Raw genomic sequence first — 17,717 nt, forward strand, 5'->3', positions numbered from 1 at the left:
CCTATTGTTTTGGGTGCCATTGTAAATGGGATCTACTCCTTAATTTCTCTTTCTTCTGTCTTACTGTTGGTGTATAGAAATGCAGCTAATTTCTGTGCATTGATTTTATATACTGCCACTTTACTGAATTCCTGTATGACTTCTAGCAGATTTGGAGTGGAGTCTTTTGGGTTTTCCACATAAAGTATCATATCATCTGCAAAGAGTGAGAGTTTGACTTCTTCTTTGTTGATTTGGATACCTTTTATTCCTTTTTGTTGTCTGATTGCTGAGGCTAGGATTTCTAGTACTATGTTGAATAGCAAGGGTGATAGTGGACATCCCTGCCATTTTCCTGACCTTAGGGGAAAAGCTCTTAGCTTTTCCCTATTGAGAATGATATTCGTTGTGGGTTTTTCATAGATGGCTTTGATGATATTGAGGTGTGTACCCTCTATGCCTACATTGTGAAGAGTTTTGATCAAGAAAGAATGCTGTACTTTGTCAAATGCTTTTTCAGCCTCTATTGAGAGTATCATATAGTTCTTGTTCTTTCTTTTGTTAATGTATTGTATCACATTGATTGATTGATTGATTGATTTGTGAATGTTGAACCAACCTTGCAGCCCAGGAATAAATCCCACTTGGTTGAGGTGAATAATCCTTTTAATGTACTTTTGGATCCTATTGGCTAGTATTTTGGTGAGAATTTTTGCATCCGTGTTTATCAAGGATGTTGGTCTATAATTCTCCTTTTTGATGGGGTCTTTGTCTGGTTTTGGGATCAAGGTAATGCTGGCCTCATAAAATGAGTTTGGAAGTTTTCCTTCCATTTCTTTTTTTTGGAACAGTTTTAGGAGAGTAGGTATTAATTCTTCTTTAAATGTTGGTAGAATTCCCCTGGGAAGCCGTCTGGCCCTGGGCTCTTGTTTGTTGGGATATTTTTGATGACTGCTTCAATCTCCTTACTGGATATGGGTCTGTTTAGGTTTTCTATTTCTTCCTGGTTCAGTTTTGGTAGTTTATATTTCTCCAGGAATGCACCCATTTCTTCCAAATTGTCAAATTTGCTGGCGTAGAGTTGCTCATAATATGTTCTTATAATTATTTATATTTCTTTGGTGTTGGTTGTGATCTCTCCTCTTTCATTCATGATTTTATTAATTTGGGTCCTTTCTCTTTTCATTTTGATAAGTCTGGCCAGGGGTTTATCAATTCTATTAATTATTTCAAAGAACCTGCTCCTAGTTTCATTGATTTGTTCTACTGTTCTTTTGGTTTCTAATTCATTGATTTCTGCTCTGGTCTTTATTATTTCTCTTCTCCTGCTGGGTTTAGGCTTTCTTTGCTGTTCTTTCTCCAGCCCCTTCAGGTGTAGGGTTAGGTTGTGTACCTGAGACCTTTCTTGTTTCTGAGAAAGTCTTGTGGTGTCTTTGCTGTGTTCCAAAGATTTTGAACAGTTGTGTTTCATTTGTTTCCATGAATTTTTTCAATTCTTCTTTAATTTCCTGGTTGACCCATTCATTCTTTAGTAGGATGCTCTTTAGCCTCCATGTATTTGGGTTTTTTCCAACTTTCCTCTTGTGATTGAGTTCTAGCTTCAGAGCATTGTGGTCTAAAATATGCAGGGAATGATCCCAATCTTTTGGTACCTGATTTGTGACCCAGGATGTGATCTATTCTGGAGAATGTTCCAAGTGCACTGGAGAAGGATGTGTATTCTGTTATTTTTGGGATGGAATATTCTGAATATATCTGTGAGGGCCATCTGGTCTAGTGTGTCATTTAAAGCCTTTATTTCCTTGCTGATCTTTTGTTTAGATGATCTGTCCATTTCAGTAAGAGGGGGTGTTTTTAAAGATTTTTATTTATTTATTTGACAGACAGAGATCACAAGTAGGCAGAGAAGCCGGCAGAGAGAGAGGAAGGGAAGCAGGCTCCCCGCTAAGCAGGGAGCCCAACATGGGGCTCAATCCCAGGACCCTGAGACCATGACCCGAGCCGAAGGCAGAGGCTTTAACCCACTGAGCCACCCAGGCACCCCAGTAAGAGGGGTGTTAAATCTCCTACTGTTATTATATTATTGTTGATGTGTTTCTTTGATTTTGTTATTAACTGGTTTATATACTTGACAGCTCCCCTGTAGGGGCATAGATACTTAAAATTGTTAGACCTTTTTGTTGGGCATACTCTTTAAGTATGGTATAGTGTCCTTCCTCATCTCTTATTATAGTCTTCTGTTTAAAATCTAATTTGTCTGATATAAGGATTGCCACCCCAGCTTTCTTTTGATGTCCATTAGCATGGTAAATGGTTTTCCACCCTCTCACTTTGAATCTGGAGGTGTCTTTGGATCTAAAATGAGTCTCTTGCAGACAGCATATTGATGGGTCTTGTTTTTTTATCCATTCTTATACCCTGTGTCTTTTGATTGGGGCAGTTAGCCCATTTACACTTAGGGTAACTATTGAAAGCTATGAATTTAGTGCCATTGTAATCCTGTAAGGTGACTTACTGTATGTTGTCTCTGTTCCTTTCTGGTCTGTTACTCTTAGGCTCTCTCTTTGCTTAGTGGACCCCTTTCGGTATTTCCTGGAGGGCTGCTTTGGTGTTCGCAAAATCTTTTGATTTTTGTTTGTCGCAGAAGCTTTTTATCTCTCCTTCTATTTTCAGTGACAGCCTATCTGAATATAGTATTCTTGGCTGTATATTTTTCTCGTTTAGTGCTCTGAATATATCATGCCAGTCCTTTTTGGCCTGTCAGGTCTCTGTGGATAGGTTTGCTACCAATCTAATATTTTTACCATTGTATGTTACACACTTCTTTTCCCAAGCTACTTTTGGGATTTTCTCTTTGTAACTGAGACTTGTAAATTTTACTATTAGATGATGGGATGTGGACCTATTTTTATTGATTTTAAGGGGGATTCTCTGTGCTTCCTGGATTTTTATGCTTGTTCCATTCACCAAATTAGGGAAATTCTCTACTATAATTTGCTCCAATATACCTTCTGCCCCCCCCTTTCTTCTTCTGGGATCCCAATTATTCTAATATTAATTCATCTTATGGTATCACTTATCTCTCAAATTCTCCCCTTGTGGTCTAGTAGTTGTTTGTCTCTCTTTTGCTCAGCTTCTTTTATTCTCCATCATTTAGTCTTTTATATTACTAATTGACTCTTCTGCCTCATTTATCCTAGCAGTTAGAGCCTCCATTTTTGGTTGCACCTTATTAATAGCTTTTTTTATTTCAACTTGGTTAGATTTTAGTTCTTTTATTTTCTAGAAAAGGCTTTTATTTCTCCAGAAAGGGATTCTCTAATATCTTAAATGCTTTTTTCAAGCCCAGCTGGCACCTTGATAATTGTCATTCTGCACTCTAGTTCTGACATATTACTAATGTCCGTTATGATTAGGTCCTTAGCTGTCGGTACTACCTCTTGTTCTTTTTTTGTGGTGAGTTTTTCTGCCTTGTCATTTTATCCAGGTAAGAATAGTTGAATGAGAGAACAAAATACTAAAGGGGTAGCAATGACTCCAGAAAAATATATACTCACCAAATCAGAAGAGACCCTAAACTGGGGGGTGTGTATATATATATATATTAGACTGGTGAATAGAACAGAGCTGCACACTTGATTTTGGGTGTATTTTGGTCTGTTAGAAGACCAAAAAATTTTAAAATTTTTTAAAAATTTTATCTCCCAAAATTTTAAAGAAAGAAAAGCTTATATATACAAAAATAAGGGTAAACACAATGAAGGGTGTAATATGACTGTAAAGATGAAAATTTAAAAAGATTCTAAAAAAGGAATTGATATGAAGTTGGTTGAAAAAAGAAAAAAAAGAGAGGAAAGAATGTGATCAGGCTGGAGACTATAAGAAAACCATCCGCTAGATTTAGGGTGTATTTTGATCCATTAGAAGAAATTGTATCCCATAATTTTAAAGAAAAAAAAAACCTATATCTATACAAGAAATAAGGTTAAATACAATGAAGGGATAAAATATGAGTTTAACAATGAAAAGTAAAGGAGATTTTTAAAAAGGTATTAATAAGATAAAATAGTTAAAAACCATTAAAATTGGAAAGAGGTAAAGTTAAAAAAAGTAGAATAAGAAAAAAATAAATTTAAAAAAATTTAACTTTGAAGGACTAAAGGATCATGGGAAAAAAGCCATGAATTCTATGTGTTGCTTTCCCCTAGCTCTAGAGTTCTGCAGTTCTCATTTATCAGTGAACTTGGTCTCGGCTGGATGTTCTTGCTGATATTCTGTGGGAGGGGTCTGTGGCAGTGATTCTGAAATGTCTTTGCCCAAGGCAGAATTGCACTGCCCTTGCCAGGGGCCAGGCTAAATAATCTGCTTGTGTTCACTCTTGGAGCTTTTGTTCTCTGAATGCTTTCTGTACAGTTTTGGAGGCGGAGAATGAAAATGGCGGCCTCCCAATCTCCAGCCACATAGGAGCCGAGAGCTTGGGACCCCACTCCTCAGTGTGCCCTCAGAGAAAAGCAGTCAATCCCTGCTATCTCCCTCGTCTCCGGTCGCACTCTGTGCTCACCAGGCCTGTGACCGAGCATTTCTATCTCTGGTGCACACCCCCATTTGGAGTCTCCAAACCCAGCAGATTCCTGGTGTGCACTCCCACGCTGCTGGAGGAGGAAAGGGGAGGGGGGTCTCCCCGGATCTGCTGCTTGTAGGGTCCCTGCTTGAAGAGCAGTGGCCCAAGTGTGCCTTGGATCACGGTTTAAGGTAACCCTGAACTGAGAGCCCACTGCTCTGCTCCATCTCTGCAGCTGACTTCCCCACTCTGATGCCTGGGAGATCTGCTGCACTGAGACACCCCTGGTCTTTTTGTGTCCCTGCGGGTCCTGAGACCACACTGTCCCTGCAAGGGCTCCACTTCCCACTTAGCCTTTAGAGCAACGTCCCTCAGTGGAGCAGACTTCTTAAAGTTACGATTTTTTGCTCCACTGCTCTCTCACTTGCTGGGAGCTAGCTTCTCCCTCCACGGTCTATCTTCCTGTGGCTTCAGATTCACTTCTCTGCACATCCTACCTTCTGCAACGTGGTTGATTTTCTGTTCCTCGAATTGCTGCCCTTCTTCTCTTCTATCTCCTGTTGAGTTTGTAGGTGTTCAGAATGGTTTGATAACTAGCTGAACTCCTGGGACCTGATGATATCTCAGTCTTCTACTTCTCCACCCTCTTGGTCCTTCCAAATTATCACCATATTTTGCTTAGTTAGCATTTCTTTGTGTTTAAATTGGAAAGGCATACAGGTCGGTCTCTATGTTTTCAGACCATAAGTCTCATATTTTAAAAAATGCAGTATTATACTATTTTATGTAGTTTTCCCCAAATTATGTTTATCCCAGGTTATTTTTCTCCCAACACCATTGAAATCCATATAACAGGGGGAAGGGGAAATTTCTAATTTCTCATGGAGAGGCTTTATCTTGTACATTAATATTCTAGGATTTATATCACAGCCCAGAAGTCTAGTCTTGGTCTTTAGTGGCCAGGCATCAGCAGTAATGGTTTCTTTGGAAAGGACTGAAGTGGGTACTTAGAACATGGAAGGAAAAGAAACAGAACCATGGGAAAACCATGGATTAGTTGGCCATTCCCAGTTACTGCACTATCATGAGATGTTAGGACCTAGCCAAGAGTAACAGAAAGAGGAATATCCCAAGTAGTTTTGACCTTATGGTGTCACCATATGAGTAATGATGTACTGATGTTATATCAGCCCCTTGAAATATTAGTATGACATAAATACTATTTCCTTGGAAGGACCATGTGCCTCGTAGAAATGGAATGGGCTCCCCCATGTAAAACTTTTTCAGAGAAGTGGAAATAGAGTGTGCAGAAAGAAGTAAGAACATAAAATGCTCGGTCAGAGTGAGCATGCTGTGCAGCATTTACTAGAGTTGTGTCTCTGTGCTTTATTGGCCATTCCCATGCCGTTGAGGCACTCATACCCCAAAAGATTTTGCTGTCCATCTGACCAGGGTGTCTGACTGAATTCTGGCATGACATGTGTGCTGTCTTCACTTGATGACAGTCTTTTTTTGGCCTTTTGTGAGGGATGTATGAGGTCCCGGTTACTTGGCCAGTGCCACAGACAAGGGCATATGGAAATTCTCCTTAGAGACATGGAGAAGAAATGTTTGGTGTTTTACTCACAGATAACGCCCTACTTTTGTTTTTATCTCTTTGTAGCTTTGAAGCTCAGCGAAGAAGGAAAATCCATTGAGGACAGTCTGTAAAGGTAAGTGTATTTATTACATGGCCTTGACAAACATTGCCTTTACAACATTGATTTTTCTTTTATTCAGAGATTTAAACACTCGGATTAAAGATACAGCTGACAGGACAACTTCCTTAACCACCTGCTTGTCCCCCCTCTTAGGCAAAAGTGCTGAGCAATAGTTAGCAGAGAGCAGGAGGAAATAAAATGATGTGCTGAGGGTAGCCAAATGCAATTGTATGCTTGCTGACTTTTGCTTTCTTCTCAGCAGTTAAGACATTCCAATGGAGCTCAGTTTACTAAGATTAATGCTAGCTGGAAAAAGAATGCACTCGTACCACTTCTAGTCGATGGTTAAATAAAACCAGCTGGCCAAATAAAGCATTTAAACTAAAATGCAGAGTGGCATTTGAATTGGGTTGGATGAAATTTATCATGGAAGTCAGTTGTGCAGTTGTGTGGAGAAGCTAGCTTTGTAGAAAGGAGAAAGCCAGCCAGTTTGGTGTAGCTAATTTCATTCTGCCCAGTCTCCGTGGACCCTAAGTGAGTTACAGGAAATGAACTTCCAAGTTCGAAGCAATGGGAAAAGTACCCATCGGCTTTCTGTGAAACATTACAATTGTGTTGGTTTTTACATGGAAAAATGTAATTGTTTCCTCTTTGCTAGGTATATTTATAAGCATACCACTGTACAGCATTGTTCTTTGATTCATTGTTTAATTTCTGTTCTGCATGAAGTATTTTAATTTAAAGAATTCATTCTGGGGAATTACAGGGCTGCAGTTTCATCAAGAGTCTTTGGTGGCCAGGGTGAAATATGCCATAATTTAACATTTGTTTTCATCATCAATTATGTTTTTGACAATTTTAGGTTTTTTTCCCTGTCGTTTTTATTACAGCAATCATGACCGTGACCACTTAAGTTAAAGTCGAAAAGCCATTTTGATTTACCTTATATTTTAAGTTATTCCTAACTTTATGACAAATCTACTTCTGGGGCTGAATTTTTAATGTTTGTTTTGAGGGGGAAAAGATTTTTACAGGGAAATTGGAGAAAACCTCTTTTGAATGATCAAAACATGAGCTATAAAAACACCATTTGGAGGCACTGCTTTGGAATGACTAAACTCTGGTGCAGGAAGGCTGGTTGGTGTGGAATTTTTCTCTAATGGTTTTCAGGCATATAACTTACACACCTCTGGACCACTGAGCCACATCTTGGAGTAAAGCGGTACTTGATGGCATCTTAGAAATAAATTCTCATAAATTATTGGGGCTGGTGATGATGTGGCAAACTTCAGAACCTTGCGGTCTTTAGGTACCGTTATGGTGCTCCCATTTCTCATTGGAGAATGTTTTCACGCAGCACAGACCCTTTCTTCTGCTCACAATGAAAATCCTTTGTTAAATTGGTATTTTGGAGTCAGACATGGATTCAGTACTGGGTTGACTTTTATTAACTGTTGGACCATGGGCACCTTATTTACCCCCCTGTGTCTCAGTTTCCTAGTTCGTGAAATGGAGGTAATAATATTGTTTTCCTCATAAGGTTGTTGTGAAGGTTAAATGAATTATTAGGTATTAAAGGCTTGGAACAGGTCCTGGCCCACGACAAATGCTCAGTATGTGTTAGTTGCTGCTGCTCTTGTTGATATTACTGTCATCATCATCATCAAATCAGCATCCTTCTGAATTGATTCATTAGACATTTTGAGAAGTCTGTGCTCTTTGGAAGCTTCAGGATAATGTTTCCAAAATGAGCATGTCAGTACCAAAGAAGGACAAATTCTGCTTTGTCTTTAGGAATCAGAGGAAAAGATAGCTTTCAGATAAAGTGAGAAGTGAGGCCTCTAGAAGTAAGAAGTTGTCAAGGTGAAGTTTTGTAGGCATCAGGGTAAATGCTTTCTTTGGCTGTGTGTAGACAATTATTAGTTAATAGAGTCTTCAGAAATTAATGATCTAACTGCTAGTTAGTTAGGTTCTTAAGGAATTTTTGAAGAAAGTTTTGGCAAGTGTAGAAGGACTTGTCCCCCTTTCCCTTTCTTTCCCTGTCTTGTATCTGTTTTCCCTTCCTAACAGCGCTTTGATTTCCTTTTCTGGTGGTTAGATGAGTGGAACTGTAACTAGAGGCCATACCCAGGGGCCTATACTCGGCCTAGGGGTGGGTGCATGGTCACTAGCTTGATTAAGTGGGTGTTCATGTGCAGTTTCAGTTTTGAGCTAGAGGAATCTCCTTTCTCCCAGTGGGCATTCTCCTCTGAACATACCTACTGTGGGACTACCTTAGCAGTGCCCATTCTTTAGTCTCCATGTCTGTCTTGGCAAATGATGGTTGCTAAGCCTTATTTTCCAGTGGAAAATTAGGCTTATTTTCCATGATTCCCCGAGCCCCTAGTCTTCTTCCAATAATCCTCCTCAAATTAGCCAACTGGCTTCAGTCTTGGAACCACAGAAGCCGAAGTGATATTTGACACATTAGGGAGCTAGATAATAAACAGGCTATGTTTGGAGGTTTCCAATTAAAATATCATTCATTACTTCCTTCCATCATGTGTAAGTACCTGAACGTTTTGCAGTGGGTTATAAAAGGTGCAGAGTTCTCAATTAGTGTTTTAAAAGTAGGCCATTTTGCTGGTTCCCATGACTCCTGTGTTTGGTAGAGAGGAGTCACTTCTGGGGGCTTCTCTAAGTTCTCAAAGGATGTGTGTGTGTATGTCGGGGGAGAGCTGGAAATGGCAAGAGAAGCAGAGAGGTCTTCGCTCCAGTTTCTGGGGCCCTGTGTTGGGGGTTGTGAAGCGACTGACTTCTTCCCCTTACTCCAGCCTCCCCAAACAAAACTCATTACATATTTTTCTGCTTTTCCCTGAATCTTTATTCTTCTTTTGAACACTTGCCTTGCCCTACTGAACACCTTCTTTTCAACGATGTGTACAGTGTGATTGAAAACTCAATTATTTTGGTCTCTGGCATTCCTTGTGGTTTCTCGAGAATGGAATGGGCAAGTGCACTCTGTTTCCCCTTGTGTCTTGTTTGTTGACTACTTCTGTGTTCTGTGCAGTGCCTAGAACAAAGTTGGTTAATGATTTTTTCACAGGAACATCAGTTTTGCACTCCTACTGTGAATAAGTAGCATGAGTGCCTTGTATGGTGGAAAGAGACTTACCTGACATGTTAGGAAACATGCTTTCTAGTTTGGGCGCTGCTGTTGGAAGCTTTATGATCCTGGGCAAAATACCCAACTTTTCTTAAGGTCTCAGCTGTAAAATCAGGATAACCTTTGCCCAGTCTTCTGCATCGAGGTGTTCTGAGGTTGACATAAACGTAATGTGTGTGAGAGTGCTTAGGCAATTGTCAGGTGCTGGTGTAACATCAGTGAATGATGGTGATGCTGATGACGATGATGCCATTTATGTTAAACAGATTGAAAAATCAAAGGATTTTTTTTTTTTAATATAAGGCTGAATAGAAAAGGGACATAAATTTAAAAAACAAAAATAAAAATAAAACTCTACCCGGTGCTTGTGCTGGACATTCCGTTTCTGCCTCCAGCTCCTTGCTCCTCTGACCCCTTGGAGGCTACCTTCTCTTGTCAGCATTCCCTGGTCTACCTTGCTCTCTGGCACTGGGTGAAAAGCCGAGAATGTGAGTTTGGAATATTATTCCCTACCTTCTGTGCAGCACTGTGGTTGGCAGTGGCTGTATCCCTCTAAGGAGGGCCGCGGGTGCTGGGAACATAGTAAATGGTTATTGTAAACTTTCAGCACCTGGACATTTGGGTGGTACAGTTGGAAGGATTCTATCAATCGATTTTTTAAAAAGCAAGTTTTGGGGGTGCCTGGGTGGCTCAGTGGGTTAAAGCCTCTGCCTTCGGCTCAGGTCCTGATCTCAGGGTCCTGGGATCGAGCCCCGCATCGGGCTCTCTGCTCGGCCGGGAGCCTGCTTCCCCCTCTCTCTCTGCTTGCCTGTCTGCCTGGTTGTGATCTCTCTCTCTCTGTCAAATAAATAAATAAAATCTTAAAAAAAAAGAAAAACAAGTTTTGGTGAATAGAAAAACCTTATGGTAACCCTAGTATATAAAGACATCCAATATTATACATGTTATGAATTATCTTTTAAAATTCACCTTTAGGGGAGCCTGGGTGGCTCAGTGGGTTAAGCCTCTGCCTTCAGCTCAGGTCATGATCTCGGGGTCCTGGGATCGAGCCCTGCATCGGGTTCTCCGCTCAGCGGGGAGTCTGCTTCCTCCTCTCTCTCTGCTTGCCTCTCTGCCTACTTGTGATCTCTCTCTCTCAAATAAATAAAATCTTTAAAAAAAATAAAATAAAATTCACCTTTATTTTTATCAAAGCAACCTATCTACCTTGTTTGGATAGAACAGCACTAAAAAGCAAATATTGAAAAACTGCAACACCTACCCCCTCCTCCTGCATTTCTCCCACCCTTCCAGTCCACACCCCACAACTGGCAACTTTCAACTCTGATACATCCGGTGTTTATCTGTTGCCAAAAATGTGCTTATGCTGGTTTTTTTTTTTTTTTTTTTCCTGCTGTATTGATTTTAACAATAGTTCTTTGACAGTCCCCACTCTTATTGCTTCTGGTCCCCACAGCCCCCTAACATAATTATATCATAATTTTTGCTTAAATCAATATTTAATACTTACATTATCGTGTTGGTCTGATTGGTAATGTGTTCTTTAATGTGGAACTCTTGGTCTTCCTTGGAATTAACATATGCTTTCAAAATTTGCTTTCTTGACTCAATCTCAAGAAACAGACTGAGGGTTGCGGTGGGGAAGGGGGATGGGAGAGGGTGGTGGGGAAATGGACATTGGGGAGGGTATGTGCTATGATGAGTGCTGTGAAATGTGTAAACCAGACGATTCACAGACCTGTACCCCTGGGGATAAAAATACATTATATGTTTATTAAAATAAAAAAATAAAAAAAAAAATTTGCTTTCTTTCCTAGGCATCTACCTTATGAGGTGTAGGCAGTAATAGCATTTCCATTTTATAGATGTGTAAATTGAGGCTTGAGGCTGAAGTATTTTGCCCAGAGTCACACAGCTAGTAAGCACCAGCCAGTCTCTCTACAAAGTCTGCATTCTTAATCATGACATTTGCAAACACTGTCACTTCAGTTGTTATCCTAATGGCTCTGTTAAAGCAAAGCAACACTTTAGGTCTATCTTCCTGATTCGGAATCAGTAGATCTGAGATGGGGACCAATGTAGAAAGCTCCACAGGTGATTCCATTGATCGACAGGGTCTGAGACCTTCTGTTCTATATCCTGTCATTACCTGTAATCACCATCCTCACAGTCATCATCATCAACAGCATCACCACCACCTCTGTCAGCAGCAACAGAGGACAGTCTTGTGCTCTGTCACTAAGTAGAAATCCTGGTGTCTATTAAAGCAGTTGCTTTTTGACCTCCTGGGTGAGATCGCACTGGTGGGTGATTCAGGTAATAATTTATCTGGCCATTTTTAAGTTTGGTGGGTGCACAGAGGAACTGTGCCGTGTAGACTTGGACAAGGGTATTTTTTCACCTCAGTTGGTTGTTACTTTATCTGGTAAAAAAAAAAAAAAAAACACAACAGTAAGAACATTGTCTCTGTACTTAACCCTGACCTTAAAGGGACTCATTTTTTTTTTTCTGAGTCCCCTAAAATGATATCTAGGGGGAATACAAAGCTCAAGTAAAAGAGAAACTTTGATGTCTTTGTTCTGTTTGATTTCCACCCCCTTCCTCCCATGCTTGTGGCATTTCTTGTTTATCAGGCAGGAGAGAAGCAGTAAAATTTGGCCTGGGGTTTTCTCATCCCTAGGTGTGAAATTATTTCAGAACTATAATAATAATACTTTGCATTTCTATAGTCCTTTTATTTGAAGATCTAAAAGTATTCTGTTGGTGTTAATAGAGCTTCCCAGCACCCTCTGAAGTAGGTAAGTATTATTAGAGAAGATTTCCTCCAAGAATATTTTCACTTCATATCCCATGTGTGACTTGAAAATGCTCTTGTATTGTTTGGGAATCTCAACTATTTAAAGTGCCGTGCATATAGGGCACTTGTGTTCCTTATATTCGGTCTTCACTAATTCCCAGCTATTAAGGAAAATAGAATCCTTTTCTCATGAATAGGTGTGGCACGATCGAGCGAGAATTAAAATAAAAGTGTTCTGTTACTGGCTTTTAGTTGAATGTTTTTGAAAATATTCAGTGATGTTCACCCACCATGGAACTATCTTACAGTTAATTTTTCTTTTTTTAAGGTAACAGGACTTGCAGGAATATATTGAATAACTAGTGGGAGTTTGACTTGGTAATGTGTCCTTAGGGAGCTCATGACGTGTCAAGCCAATTAAAAATACAAACTGAGTTTGCATTCTGATTTAAAGGTTTAATTTTGAAAAATTGCTTTGAATGTTGCATACCTGAATTTTAATCATGCAGACCTTCCTACTTGGTTATTATTATTAATTTTTTTTTCTCATAATGTTGTGTAGTTTCATCTTTGTGGTGCTCAGAGTGTCACTGATGCAGCACGGGTGCTGTAGGCCGTGTGAGGAGCAAGAATTTCCTGTCTCCTCCAAGGACCTTCTAGCTGGACTAAAAATCAAATTGACGTGAGACAGATTAACAGGAGAGAAGCACATTTGATTTAATACATGTGGAGAATCCACGTATGTGTTGAAACTCCGAAGATAGGCCAGATGAGGTTATATGAATTAAGGAGAAGAGGGTAGGGCTTGGGAGTTTAAAGCGGAGGAATTGTAATTCACAGGGAGATGAAAAAGAGTAAATATTCGGTAACCAAATGTTTGCTGGATCTCCCAGAAAGAGTGGGTCACAGAGAGGACTTTGCGGATACAGGCCTTGTTAGGTTCCTCCCTGTCTATCAGGTAAAGAGCTTTTCTCAAACCTTCTGGGTTTTGATAGCTTTTTAACTGAAAATAATTATCATGTTAAAATTGTCCATCTTGGGGCTGCCTGCCCTTGGTCCCTACACACAGAACATTCAAGAAAAGGACCTCTGTTCCTTAGTCCATGCTGGTCGCCCTAAGAGGTTCCTTATCCGTGCAGTGTTGGGTGGCCCTCTACTTCTCTCCAAAGGAAGTTGGGCTCTTTTTCATTTCAGGGATTTAGTATTTATGTTCCCAGAATCTCCTCATCATCCCCATCAAAAGTCCTTTGACCTCCCTAGAGATCTGCCTGGGAATAGGGTTCTAGCCTCCACTACCTTAAGAAACTAGAAAACCTTTGGTTTCTCCCTGGTAGTATTCTACCTAAACAAGAATAAGGGAAACAGAATGGTTTTAAACAACATAGTCCAAACTTGGTTTTATCCCTGTCCTTTTTGCTGGTGTCTAGCACATTCCCTTCCATGAAAGAAAAATCCTTAGTAGGGGCCAGATTTTGTGTGTGTGTGTGGGGGGGGGGTGGATGTGTTAGAGATTGCCTTCTAGTACTTTCTACATTTGGACAAAGGGAATGCAATCTCTGTGGAAGTTCTTAAGATAAGAGGGGAATATATAGGAGGGATAACAAAATGCACAACTTGGTATCCTTAAAATATGCTGCCCAACACTGAGACAAGGAGACGCATGAGCATTTTTGCTGTGCTTTATGACTGTCATGATGGAGACAGTGTCAGATGATCACATGGTTAATTCTTTTTCCTGGCATTTCAGTTGTCTTCCTTTTAGGGAGAAATTCACTGAAGACCCATCATCTGTAGATTTGGAGGAATGTGGGCAGAACCATGAATCTCTGCACCATTTTCTCCTGAGTCTTTTGTGCAAAGGAGGTCACATAAATTTGTTGCTAATTATGTGAAGATAGATTTATCAGTGAAGATGCTTTTGGCTGTAAATAATTAGAAAGTCAACTCAAAATAGTTTGAACAATAAGGGAATAAAAAAAAAAAAAAGCTTCCTACCCTCTCCATGTCTACCTGCTGAGCCCCATGGATGTCATGATTGATGGGAAGGCATTATAGAACCCGGGCTTTGAATGTCTGGAATCCAACCTTAATCCACTTTTCCCTGGTGCCAAGCAACTGGGGACCCACCAGGGTGCCTTTGATGGTTGTCACTGTGCAGCAGGGAGAGGATTTTGAGCTCTAAGCTGTTGACAGATTGCTAAGTATTGTCAATTATTTTGTGAATTTCTCTACCAGCTTATATTTGAACACAGAATAAAAGCTATCAGAATAAGGAAAATGAATTATCTTAAGGAACAAGATATCCCAAGGGGGCAGCTCCAGGTTATGTTAATATGGTGGCTCAACACTGTCATTAAAGTCTTCATTTCTTGCTTTTTTCCTCTGCCATTTTCACTGTTTTGACTTGGTCCTCAGACTGGCTGCCTTAGGGATTCTAAAATGGCTTATTCATTCTGGGGAGCCACCTGGACATGTGGTAACATCCATTGGCATTAGAGACTATTTATTCTTTTTATCCCTTTTTAAAAACAAGAGACCTTTCCTGTATCTCCTCTAGCAGGCTTCTTGTGAGGTTACATTTGGCTGATTGCAGCCACATACTCCTTCCTAAATCAGACACTGGCACATGGGATGGGATTACCTTGGTTGGCTTAGGTTGGTGCCTTCCAATCTAAATTTCTTCTTGTCAGGGTATATCTAGAACATGATAACATTTGGTCAGCATGTTTGGTAACTAGAGGGGCTGCTTACATCTGGAGAGGGGGGGTGGTGGTGGTGGTGGTGGTGGGTGTGAGTGTGTATGTGTGTGTGTGTGTTGGGGGTGTGACTGAGGGCTCTCGCAGTCTTGAACCTGTTCTGCCCAGCTGCCTTAGGGGCCAAATAGATGGTATCTGAGCAGCTGTAACCCATTCTCTGCCTTAAACTAATCAGGACTTACCCCTGAGCTGGGTTAATCTCACCTTCTCTGGTACATGGCTTTATGGAGGGAGGACAGTCCAATAAGATTGAGGTTTTACTTTCAAGGCACAAGAAGGGGTGGATGGCTGTTGGATAGGCCCTCAGTGGTGTCTGCTGTGTGGATATTTCTTGTTTTTGCATATATACCTAATCTCCTTCTTTGAATCATTAGTTCTTTATGGAGAAAGGACCAAGTTTTGCAAACGTTAACTGCTCAGTGATTATTTGTATATTGAATGAATGAATATGTATTAATTTACTTGACTAACTAATGCTTTCAACACCACTGATCTCCTGAAATGTGCCAGGAGGTCAAGAAACTCTTGACGATTTTACATCTAGGGAAGGAGACAGATCACAACGATTTAACAAACAATACATATATAATTAAAAGTTAAGTCTTACTGCAACAGAAGGCAAAACAGAGCAGACCTCTTCATATGCGGTGGTCTGCACGGGCTTGAGTTTATGACATTTTAACTGAGATCTGAAGGAAGGATGGTGGGGGGAATCAGATATGCAGACAGGGGAAAGAGGGTTCATAGTTTTTCACCCTTCTCCTAACTAACTCTTTGTTCAGAATCATTTGTTTTTAAGAAACAAACCAAAACAGAGACAAAAACAACAAAAGATGGCATTTGCTCTAAGACAACCAGCTAGCTTATGACTTGAGGGCAGATTGGACTGAGAGGCTTCTGAGACATTGGACCAGGAAGTGGTTAACCCCCTGGCGCAGGAGCGGTAAGTGGATAAACCACCCTGACTCTCAGTGGCTCCATCCTAAAGCACAGTGAATGACTCGGGCTGCACATCCTCTCCCACCACTTCTCCCTGCATACTTGCTGCTCTGCTCTGAGTAGCTGGTCCACCTTGACTATCCCCGCTGCTCCCTCATCTCTTTTAAGGGGTAGACAGAGACTGATAGGAATCACTCCAGCTCCTCTTCCCTGGGAGCAAGTAAGTATCTGAGGAGCTTGAGCTAGGTCAGGTGCTCGCACTTGCTGGAGTCAACTGTGGTCTGGGCCCAAGACCTACTTATTTCTACTTAATCCCATGACTGGGAGAGATTCTCTGACAAGGTGCAGTATAGGGCAGGTGGGTGGGTTAATCCCCTTGTTAAATGCTGTTTTTCAGGTTTTCCAACTTAAACAACTCTGGGAGGGCCCCAATGATGTAAATAATTTGGTTATTACCTGAGTTACTTAGTTGAGTACTGATGCCTATTGCTGGGCAGGGCACACATCGGTTAGTGATGGTGAGAATAGCAGAGTGGACACGAGATCTGGTAGTTCTTTCTTAATGGTGCAGGTCAATTATATTACTTTGAATGGAATGCTTCTGTGTTTTGCAGATGAAAAACTTTTTTGTAAATGCCAGTCTGTATCTTTAAACTACTTTATAATCACTTTATTCACATTACAAAAAGAATACACTTGCATTTTAGTTTATTTGGGAAATGGATCCCTAAAAGAAAAGAAAGTCAAGATTGTTGGAGATCCTACTGCCCAGAGACGACCACCTATGGCATTTCGGGGTCTTTTCAGTCCGTTTTCTTTGTAGATATGCTTTAAAAAAAAATGGTATGTGCTGCTTTTTCCCCTAAAAAAAATGATGAGTATTGCTTCTTAAATTTGCATGGTGAACATTACAAATTCTTCTACTATGCCCTCATTAAGCCTTGGATTCTGTCATGGGGATGTAGCCTATAGAAGCCGGTGTACAGACTGGGAAATCACATCTGTCACTGAATGTGCTCCTTAGGCTGGGACGGATTGGAATGCTGACCCCGAGGTTGTGTGGCTGTGCAGATACTGAGGGGTGATCGTTGAAGTTGGTCAGAAATTAAGTTTCTGTGATAATGATCACTCTTGTCCCCCAGGCCACCACTTTCCAGAGGGTGATTTGCATGAAGCTCATTTTCTGTTTTGCAGGGAGGAGGCTCAGCTTGAGCATCCCTGTAAGGAAAATAATCAGCATCCCCCTCAGGGTTCTAGGAAGCTTCTTTGCGGCTCAGGTCAGGGTGGCCCCTGCAGACGGCACTTGCTTCTCCCTATAAAGCAAATGCAAGCATGCCAAATTGCTTTGCTCCAGCTTAACCCTACTCCAGAATGAATCCATAAATGCTACAAAAGGAAAGCTTATGAACATATGCTACACAGAACTCAGAAAGCGTCCTGCCTACTTAATCCTTTTCCTACTTCAGGGGAAAAAAAAATGTCTGTTTATACTTGAACTGAGAATTGAGGGATCACAAAAATGAAGATTGGATGCCTTGCTAGAAATCACCAGTTGTGTTTTCTCATTTCCCTTAGAGCCATGGGTTGATTTTTCAATACAGCTGTGTCAGTGGGGAAATGTGCTGCTCTCTCTAGAGTTTTTAGACTCACTCCCAGTTATGTGACTGTGTCTAAATGCCTTTTGAGGAAATGCAAGTTTGCCTTGTTTAAATACAGAGTGTTCATTACGGTGGATTCTGAGGACTGGAGGCTGTCTCTTCATGTCATTATCTCCGCCCTCCCCCACTATGACTCCCCGTTTAGATTATTGCAGATGGCGAAAGGCACTTCTCCACCTCGT

The 17,717-nt window shown here is 40.7% G+C and overlaps 1 long non-coding RNA gene across 1 annotated transcript in view; it reads left to right on the forward strand.

Annotated features, from left to right (window-relative positions):
• Window positions 1-17,717, forward strand: part of LOC308347467 — a 385,072-nt gene that overhangs the window by 33,957 nt on the left and 333,398 nt on the right. The window contains exon 2 of the long non-coding RNA XR_013967248.1: window positions 6,204-6,252. This is a non-coding gene — a long non-coding RNA (uncharacterized lncRNA). The remainder of the gene's footprint in view (window positions 1-6,203; window positions 6,253-17,717) is intronic.

Source organism: Martes martes (assembly GCF_963455335.1).
Source record: "Martes martes genome assembly, chromosome: 1".
In the NCBI taxonomy this organism is placed as follows: Eukaryota; Metazoa; Chordata; class Mammalia; order Carnivora; family Mustelidae; genus Martes; species Martes martes.